We start from the raw sequence: 11,062 nt of genomic DNA on the forward strand, positions 1-11,062 counted from the left end.
TGTTCCAAACCTTTCCCCATTTGAAATAACATTTGTGTTTTGTTGTTCACATTTTTTACTACACTTCTAATGCTTACACTGTTCATTTAACTGTCCTTTCACTGGATTAAAATGACCAGACTACTGAAATTTGGTGGAGTGGGAGCTCAGTCTGAGAAAGTATGAATCTTTATTTTATTTCAGATAAGCTCCTGGAAAATGTACATATTTTCCAAAGCAATCAATCAGAATTCACTTGGCAACTAAGCAATCCTACAGGCCCCAGTTCCTTTATGTGATTTATGAGACCTTCTCTTTCCAATAAAGTTGAAAGTACCAGGAGAATAGCTTCTCACCCAGCATTTTTTAACTGCAACTTCCAAGCTAAGCCAAGAATTGGAAAGGCGCACAACGGGATGCAAAAAATCAGAAATGGAACAAATTCTATGTGGAGGCAGAACATCCTCCTGAAATCACTTTCTAGCTCAATGTCTCTGCATTTTTCACTGATGCAAATATTAAATGAAATGTTGCTTTATACTGTAATTCATAAAGGGTCATGCAGCATTGGGAAGTGTGAGTTTTGTGGGGTTTTCTTAATTATACAAACCACCTTGGGGGAGTCAAAAGAACACAGGACTGAGAGGTAGGAGGCTTGAGTCCTAGGTCACCACTTGCCTCTTGAGTGAACTATCACTGCCCTATCTGTAAAATAAGGAGGGTCTACAGATAGATAGCCTCCAGCTCCAAAGCTCTATACCACTGAACTCTACATGAGTACTCTAAAGATTATTTAGAGGCATCCTGTTAAGATTTCTGATCTCCCTGGCTACCACAAACATTAACTGAAAAGCTGTTTTATTCTAGAAGCTGAGCTTGGCACAAGATACTCAAGATAAATAAGACATTACCTCTGCCCTTCAAAAAGCTCCCAATCTTGCTGCATACCATTAATATAATATTATGAGGTTAAGTTAGAAAAATCAGCAAAGTTCCATGGGCAGATAGTGGGAGAGAGCAAGGTAAAGGCATTTGAAATAAAGGAGGCAAGATTGGACACAGTGACTAACGCCTGTAATCCCAGTACTTTGGGAGGCCAAGGTAGGAGAATGGTTTGAGCTCAGGAGTTCCAGACAAGTCTGGGCAAGATGGCAAGGACTTGTCTCTACACACACAGACACACACACGCACACACACACACACACACACAAAAGCCAGGAGTGGTGATGTGCACCTGTGGTTCCAGCTACTTGGGAGGCAAAGCAGAAGAATCGCTTGAGCCCCGGAAGTCGAGACTGCCATGAGCCATGTTCAGGCCACTGTACTCCAGCCTAGGTAAAGGAGAGAGACCCTGAAAAAAAGAAAGAAAGAAAGAGAGAGAGAGAGAGAGAGAGAAGGAAGGGCGGAAGGAAGGAAGGAAGGGCGGAAGGAAGGAAGGAAGGAAGGAAGGAAGGAAGGGAGGGAGGGAGGGAGGGAGGGAGGGAAGGGAGGGAGGGAGGGAGGGAGGGAGGGAAGGAAGGAAGGAAAGAAAGAAAAGAAGAAACAAAGGAGACAAGGCGTGCAAAAGCATGGAGAAATGAAATGCCTTGTGTGGTCAGGGATGGGAAGAGCAAGCCCAGGATTTGGCCTCCTTCTCTAACCTGGTCAATAAACCCAGACAATTTGAAAGGAAACCCAGAGGTCTAATTCTCTCTCCCTCCAGCTTATCTGTGCCCTGCTTCCTTTACTCGGGACCCATCTTCATCCCTCTAGTTCTAGAGCCATGCAAAAGGCAGTCCCAACCACACAGAGAAGGCCTTAAAGTTCAGTCCTCCTTTATCATTTCTTTACTGCCTGGCTCTGTGTTGTTTGTGCCTAATGGGAGAATGGTGGGAAGAAAAACTGGGGTTGCCTTTCACCACTTCTGCTGCAGAGTGAAGAATTACTTCACTTCCATCCTATTTCCTGCTCAGATGTGTTTACTTCTTTGTCATTGTTCTACTCGATTGGCATTCCTGGAAGAGCTCCTTGCTCCTCCCTCTGTACACTCTATTGTTAAATGGCAACCAGATCTCTTCTCCGGAGGTGTAGAGTCAGGAGGTAGAATGTCTGGGCAAAATACATTGCCAGAAGTATTCACATACCTCACTCTTCAGAAACGCTTGTTTATTTTTCTAGCTATGTTTCTGGTATTAACTCACTCTTTCACTCTATCTCCCTTAGGATTAAGAGAACATGACTGCTAGGTAACTGAACCAACGGTACAAAATTCAGGATTCACACTCAGATGTCTGTCTAATGCTTATAGCAAGACACTACAGTAACTCAGTATCAAACTAGCAAGCAATTACGACAATCTACAATTACTATGCTATTAGATAGAGTAACCTTTCCCAATAGTATTTGATCAACTAACAAATGTTCCTCCCAAAAAAGAACTCTGTAATCAAAAACAATTTGAGGCAGGGCGTGGTGGGGCTCACATGGGTAATCCCAGCACTTTGGGAGGCCTAGGTGGGTGGATCACTTGAAGCCAGGAGTTTGCGACCAGTTTGATGCCAGGCCAACTTGGTGAAACCCTGTCTCTACTAAAAATACAAAAAATTAGCTAGGTGTGGTGGCACATACCTGTAGTCCCCGCTACTTGGGAGGCTGAGACAGGAGAATATCTTGAAACCAGGAGGCAGAGGTTGCAGTGAGCCAAGATCGCACCCCTCCACTCCAGCCTGGGCAAGAGAGTGAGACTCTGTCTCAACAAAAACAAAATAAACTGAAAAATCAAACAATATGAGAAAATCCTGGGTTTAAAAAAGTTAAACAGGTCTCTACTACAGGACTTTGCAGATCCTTTTCAGATACTTTAATTTGCTAATGTAGTCTGTAAGTCAAGAAAGTAATTTGGCGGTAGCCGCGCGGAGTCAGTGCCCTTAGTACTCCGCTGGCACCTACCTTGACTCTCGCTGGCCGCACGAACCCATTTGTGCTCGGTGTCATAGTGCACACGCCTGGCAAGCGACGGCTCCATGAGTCTGACTTCCGGTTCCAGCAGATGAGTTGAATGGATCACAGCAGTTACCATTGCTGCTGGGACAGCTGCAATTGGTTATCTAGCTTACAAAAGATTTTATGTTCAAGATCATCGAAATAAAGCTATGATAAACCTTCACATCCGGAAAGACAATCCCAAGATAGTACATGCTTTTGACATGGAGGATTTGGGAGATAAAACTGTGTACTGCCGTTGCTGGAGGTCCAAAAAGTTCCCATTCTGTGATGGGTCTTACACAAAACACAAGGAAGAGACTGGAGTCAACGTGAGACCTCTGATCATCAAGAAAAAAGAACTTTAAGTGGAGACTTTTGATGCTGCAAATCAACTTGTCGTGAAATTACCTGATTGTTTAATTAGAATGACCACCACCTCTGTCTAATTCACTTACCCTGGGTTCTAAATGTGGTATATTGCAAACTGCAGGTTTCACATTCATAGATTTGCCTTACTTGTTGAAACATCGTGGTGCACATTTATTGAAACAAAACAAAACAAAACAAAAAAAGAGGAAAAACCAAAAAAAAAAAAAGTAATTCACAAATTTACTATATCCCTTTTTGCCAAAGTACATATGAATCACTCTGAGAAAACTGTTGAAAATTCATATTATCAAGCCCCTCAGAAGCAGCCCTGGAGCCTGTACTTTAACACCCCAGGTAGTTCAGATGCAGATGATCTACACACTGAGAAATACTGACATGAAATGTTTCCCTAACTAGGGTTCTTGGAACACACTTTGGGAAATGCAAATGCTGGTGCAAGGAATTAACTCAAGGTCAGTCCCCAAAAGTGCTTGTTTTGTTCCAATACATCACAGTTCTCATTCACGTTAATTTAAATAGCTTGTTTTGTTATAGTTGCAAGATAACACCTGACTATTGAAAAAAAGGCAAACTAGCAATAGAATTAAGAGAAGGCAACCAGCTATTGACAAGGAAACCCCTAGTAGAGCTAATAATGGCAGTGTCAAGGTTTCTGTTGTTTAGTTTATTTCTAAATATAATCCTCCAAATCAAAACAGACTTTCTCTAACATCTTTTTAAGCCACAGAAAGAAAAGAATACTTTATTTCAGGGATGGTAAATTTAAACCATCTTAGCACTTGGCAAGTTATGAGGTTTGGCCTCATAAGATTTTTGTGAATGTTGACTATTAACCACCAACACCTCTGAGCTATCAACAGTCAAATACCAGAAAGCGAACACACCGATGGGATTTTGATTCTTTTGAATCAACAATATGTGAGATGGGTCATAGCTACAGTGAGCCAGGAATAAAATGTTAAATATATACTTCAGCTGTATCAAATTGGAGAGTATTCCTAATATCTCAGTAGGACCTACTCCAGACTCATTCACTAATTAAGAAACACCACCTCAGGGTGCACCATGGGGACACCACGCTGGTAAAATGAAATCAATCTTTAAAAGGGAGAAAGTACAGTGTTCCTAAAATGCAGAGTAACTATATCTTAACAGGGCTTTCTAGACACAGTGCTGTGGTTGAATATAGATAATAATCATTATCTGAGGATAATTAAAAGTTGGTATTAAAAAATTATTTTAAAGTGGATCAGCTTAAACTTATTTTAAAAAGAAGGGGGAAATCTTGTAAAAAGCAAAATTATTAACATCAGTTTATTTCATCTGTCTTATGGCTTAAATTTTGGCTATAAGACATTTAACATTATACAGGATTGAATGTTTGAGTGAAGACAAATTTTGTGAATTCATTACAGAATATTTTTTATTTGACTTCTTGTCAAAGATAGTAACTACGGGCACTCAAATATTGTCTAAGAAGTTCCCCGTCTTATTTAATTTTGAAATCAGATATTATTAAGCTACAAGGGAGTCTTAAAGATCATAGAGTCTGTATTATCCAAAGACTTTTATTTATAAGTTATAGAAAACTAATGTGGATTCACCCAGTTTCTCATCCAACTAAAATACCAAATGCTCACATATATTAAGTCTTGTCTTTTTTTTTTTTTTTTTTTTTTGAGACAGGGTCTGTCTCGCTCTGTCACTCAGGCTGGAGTGCAATGGAACGATCTTGACTCACTGTGGCTTCCACCTCCTGGGCTCAAGTGATCCTCCCACCTCAGCCTCCTGAGTAGCTAGGACTTCAGGTGCATGCCACCACACATGGCTAAATTTTTATTTTAATAATTTATTTATTTATTTATTTATTTATTTATTTTGAGACAGAGTCTGCTCTGTCACCCAGGCTGGAGTGCAGCAGTGCAATCTCGGTTCACTGCAACTTCCACCTCCCGGGTTCAAGTGATTCTCCTGCGTCAGCCTCCAGAGTAGCTGAGATCACAGGCATGCACCACCACACCCAGCTAAATTTTTTTTTTTTTTGTATTTTTAGTAGAGACAGGGTTCCACCATGTTGGCCAGGCTGGTCTCAAACTGCTGACTTCAGGTGATCCGCCCACCTCAGCCTCCCAGCGTGTTGGGATTACAGGCATAAGCCATTGCACCTGACCTAAATCTTTAATTTTTTGTAGAGACAGGATCTTGCTATGTTGTCCAGGCTGGTCTCAAACTCCAGAGCTCAAGCAATCCTCCTGTCTCAGCCTCCCAAAATGTTGAGAGTACAGGAATGAACCACCATACCAAGCTTGCCTCTATTTTCATTTGTCAATTATACCTCAATAAAGCCAAAGGAAAAATAAGAATCCCATCATTCTGTAGCCCTCAGCTCTACTTTTCTTTTCGCTAGCATAGTTCTTGGGCAAGCCCTCCCCAAATGATCAAAACGGCCCTCCTACTACTCCAGAACTATGTTTTACCAGCATAGCAACAAAGTAAAAAGCAAAAGCCCCTTTCCCATAAGCTCAAGCCAGTGATGTGAAGGTAAATGTTTAACTTTCCAGAAAGAAAAAAAAAAAAATCTGGTTTATAACATTTGCCAATTTCCATGGTATAAATACTCCCACCCTGTCCAATTTCAACCTACCAACTTGATATCACTAAACATGGAGTTGGGAAGAGATGTGCAGTAGTCCATTCTGTAGTATTTCCACCATATAGAGTCAAAACACATAAATAACTCAAGATGATAGGTAATATAAGATATAGTAAAAGATACTTATAGTAAAGTATTATAGATAAGGCAGCTGTGAGTTTGAAGTATTCACCTACCTTTGTTTTAATATACTTTAATTGTAAGTTTATATAATCCAATTGTCAATAATGGCTGTGTTTAACAACTGATTGACAAAACTTCTAGAAATTTAATAAATGGCTCTTGTGTACCAATATGAGCCAGCACACCACCAGCCCCGCAGAAATCCAGGAGGACAGCTCACAGGAGCCTGATCTGGGTCGCACGGCTATTTTTAGATTCATCTCTGAGTCCAAGGGGCTGTGGTGCTCTGACTGGCCCACGCTGGCCATGTGTCTGAGATAGACTTAGGCTGTAGACACATTGACTGATGATGGGAGAGAGTGGCTCCACAACAGAAAACAACAGGGGGAAGAAGCTGGGCAGGCAAAATAGCATATGTCCATTTTAACGGTGGAAACACCTCACACAGAGGTAAGTGGGACAAGCACAAACTTCACTGTCCACTTTGAGAGTAAAAGAAAATGCTATTAATTACTATGCTTGTGCCACAGACATAGAGCAAGATATATGGTCACACTATGAAGAAAGAATACTAGTCCCAGGTAGAATAACTGGCTGGCAGAGCCACACACGTCAAATGAGCAGCACAGCCAGGGCTAGGGACCAGATTTTCAGATTACCAGTTCAGTACACTACATAGACCTCAATTGTAATGGTGTTCCATTTTTCTTTCTTTGGGATGGTTTTCAAATAGAAAATCCCCCTAAATGAAGGAAGAGAATATTGTTAGTGGTTGTGATCAGAACCCTTCTTTTTTAAATTATGCATTGTGCTTTTTTAGATTATGTATTATGTATCGTGCGTTTAGTGGTTTTTTGGTTTTCACTTGATTGTTTTAGAGACTGGGCCTTGCTATGTTTTCCAGGCTGGAGTGCAGTGGCTGTTCATAGGCATGGTCATAGAGCACTGTGGTCTGCAGTTCCTGGGCTCAAGTCGTCTTCCTGCTTCAGCCTCTCAAGTAGCTAGAAATACAGGCACCATGCCACTGCACCTGGTTTGCATTTAATAGTTTCTTACCCAATGTTTTAACTCACCATATATTACTTATGGAATACAGAATTTTGAGGACAATTTGACAAAACTAAAGAAGCCTTCAAATTCCATATACACTTTGACCTAACAATTTAACTTCTGTGAACTAGTTTAAGAAAATAATCACAGATGTATTCAAATATTTTACTTTAAGGATGTTCACTGTAAATTATTAATAAGAGTAAAAAAACTGGAAATAATTTAAATGGTCAATAGACAAATGGTTAGATAAATCATAATATGTCAGTCTACTAAAGAGCCATAAAAATGATGTAGACAAAGAAAAAAGAAATTAAGTCCACAACATATGATCCCATTTTTTACAGGGGCAAAACATGTCTGAAAGGATAGGCCATACCAAAATATTAACAGTGACAATGTCTACATTGAACAAAAGTTGCTTTTGTATTTTTAAAGATTATTGCTTTTGTATCTTTTTAAAGATTATAAAATACCCAAGCCACTCAACTATTTTTTTTTAACCATGCTCTGTTCATTGTAATATGTTGGCTTTCTCACTGCATTCGCCCTGGTTTAAAATAATTTCTAAACTATTTACTGGAGGTGAGTTTACCTTGTGGCAAAAATAAAAGCGAAGGAGACAGTGTTAAAAATACATCTAAAGAAAAATCCATATGTAAGTATTCAGGATAAGAAGGCTGAATTCCCTGGCCTACAACTCTACCATTTTCAACTCTGTGTGCTGACTTTTTTACTAAGTTTGCTTAAAACTGCAAACTTTGGGAAACTGTTGTAAAACAACAGAAATAGATGTCAGCTCAGGTTATTTCCAAGAATCTCCCCTGCTTTCTCATGTAAAGGATGAATTCAGAGAGCCATGGGCTTTTAAGAATCCAGCAAAGTCTCACTGAGATTTGACAGAGCCTCCAAATACAGTTTATAGAAGAGTCAAAGGGCCTAATTTTTAAATTTATATGATCAGAGGAAATTGAAGGATAAAATTAAGTAAAGAATATGAAACAGAGAGGGGAACATTACAGTAAATGTTTTTCTTTAAAGTCATTTAAAGAGAAGTTTATGAATGTAAAGATTTAAAAACATTTCTTTCGCAAGTCACAATGACTTTTTAAGCTATCCAAACTCATCTAACTGAAGACAAAATATTGTCCAAGCAACACACATGTCCAGGAGGCCCTGAAGGTAGAAATCCACTTCCCCAGAAACATATTTATTTCACTCTTATAGCAACAGAAGGAGTGAAAGAAGAAACAAGGAAGCTTCAAGGCTCAGATTTTTAAGTTACAGCTATTGCATCAGAAAGAGGACTATACTTAGAAACTGAAAATACGGGGTTGGGTTCTGGCTCTGCAAATTACCAGCTGTAACATATATATATATATATATATATATATATATATATATATATATATATATATATATGTTGTAGACACAGGGTCTCTCTGTGTTGACCAAGCTGATCTCAAACTCCTGGCCTCAAGCCATCCTCCCACCTCAGCCTCTCAAAGTGCCGGGATTGCAGGTGTAAGCCCATTCTGCCCTGCCTTCAGCTCTATTACCTGGGAAAGATCATTTAACCAGTCTAAATCTCAGTATTTTGGTCTTAAAAATGCTAACAACTATATAGTTGTTATGAGCACAATGGCTGGTATATATCGTATTCTCAATAAATATTTGTTAAATGAGTTAATGATGTTTGTGAAATTACTTTGCAAGCTCTGCAGATAATCGTACACTCATGCACTTAACACCACTTGACCCAATAACATATATTACTTATTTATTTTGTGTGTATTCTACCTTCCCCAACTAAATGCAAGCTCCATAAGGGAAGGATTTTTTGTCTTTTCTGTTTAAGGACATGTCTCCAGAAACTAGAACAGCTCCTTGCACATACTAGGCACTTAATAAATATTTGTTAAATAATTTTTTGTGTAAGTGCTTGTCACAAGCTAAGCCCTTAATCAATGATATCCAATATTATTATTCACCTGTAAAGCATCGTACGAATATTAAGAATTAAGCATTCCAGGCCAGACACAGTGGCTCACGCCTGTAATCCCACGGTGGCTCACGCCTGTAATCCCAGCACTTTGGAAGGCCGAGTCAGGCGAATTACCTGAGGTCAGGAGTTCAAGACCAGCCTGGCCAACATGGCAAAACCCCGCCTCTACTAAAAATACAAAACTCAGCTGCGCACCTGTAGTCCCAACTACTCAGGAGGCTGAGGCAGGAGAATCACTTGTACCTGGGAGACAGAGGTTGCAGTGAGCCAAGGTCACACCATTGCAATCCAGCCTCGGTGACAGAGCAAGACTCTGTCTCAAAAAAAAAAAAAAAAAAAAAAAAAATTGTGTATCCCCAAACATCCTGAATCATCCTCTTCTACCCTACTTCGTTTTAGCTTTAATATCATGCTAATCCTTCCTCACTAACTATATTACCAAGAACAATTTCTGAGAGCCTCCTGAAGTTAATCCACATATATTTATCTCCTAAGATCCTTTCCCATAAATCAGTCCTTCGTGCCATTAATCACTTATGTTTCTGAATTGTTTTCACCTTCTAGAATTTAAAACAAAGGCCTTAGGGCAGAGATACGGAAATGGCAGTGAGAAGGATTATGTTTCAGGCTCCCTCTTCTCATAGAATCTTGATAAGACTAAGGCATCTACAACAGAAAGAACTTTTTGGCTCTGAGTAACAAATGCTCCAGCACAGTGAACGCAATCTTCTCTTAACAGGAATTCTGTCCCAGTTTCTGTAGGATCTGTTTGAACTGCAGAGGTACACATGTTGGAATGAGAAAGCTAGAGAAGAATTTAAATAGACCAACTTCACTTTCATCAAGGAAGTTGATTCCCCTTTTCCCTGAGTGTAAGCTCCTATAGGGTAGGGATCTTTCTCCACGTGGTTCACAGCTCTATTCCAGCAGCTAGCACAGAGCCCGTAACACACTGTCCTTCAATAAACAGTTGTGAAAAGAAATATTTGCAGAGTGAATTTGCTCTCTGATTAGATTTTGGAACGCAAAGAAGCTGCTCCTGGACATTGGAAAGACAGGTCTACAAGAAGGCCTGGAATCCAAGAGACAGTCATTATCTTAACAGAGTAGGATGGAGACGTAGCAAATGGGTGCATGGAAAGGGGAACGTTGGTTTGTTACTAAAGAGAAGAAAATATATCTGACAGGTTAATCATTCCTTAGAAAGAGCTGCCTGATGATGGAAGAGCCACATCTTTTTAGAGAGGCTGTATCTCCTAACCCAAGGCAAACATACATTCAAACGTAAGTCAGCCAATAAGAAGAATGTTGGTTTCTATGTTTTGAAAAGCAGCTCCTAAAAATGTCAACCTCTCTTAACATAATTTGTTCTTTGTCACCTAGAATAACTACAGCTGAGAGGGAGAAAAAAAAAAGGCTAAAATCAAGTTTCCTCACTTGGTGCCTCAAAGCAGCTTCAATTTGACCTATTTTGGAAGGATTCATCAAAAAACACATTTTTGTTTCCCTCTCAGACAAGTACAGTTGTCTCAATGCATCTTTCCTGTGCATTGTAACTTTGACAGATCATTGAATAGGAGTTGGGAAACTCCACTTACCAAAGAGACAAGGTACTTTTTAAAACACCTCATAGTTACCTAAAAAGCTTCTCTCATCTCAGAAGTTGCGACTTCCTGCGTTTCTCTCATTGTTGACACCTGGAGATGGTAATTAAAGTTAGTTCTGCTCTGTGCAGCAGAACTAAAAAAACTCTTAAAAAACAATGTAACTTTCAGACTTCTGAGTGTAAAAAGAACATAAAGTTGCATTTCCTTTCAAAAGCAGTGCAACAGGCTCCTAATAAAGACTCCATAGAGATTTCCTATAAAGCAAGCAGCTGTGAAAAGGCCTAGCATTTA

The 11,062-nt window shown here is 39.6% G+C and overlaps 1 pseudogene; it reads left to right on the forward strand.

The window, feature by feature from the left end:
- Positions 1-2,981: 2,981 nt before the first annotated feature.
- LOC105470175 (CDGSH iron-sulfur domain-containing protein 1 pseudogene) lies at positions 2,982-3,308 on the forward strand (annotated as a pseudogene).
- The last annotated feature ends 7,754 nt before the right edge of the window (positions 3,309-11,062 follow it).

The sequence above is a fragment of the Macaca nemestrina genome, chromosome 10, assembly GCF_043159975.1.
Source record: "Macaca nemestrina isolate mMacNem1 chromosome 10, mMacNem.hap1, whole genome shotgun sequence".
Taxonomy (NCBI): Eukaryota; Metazoa; Chordata; class Mammalia; order Primates; family Cercopithecidae; genus Macaca; species Macaca nemestrina.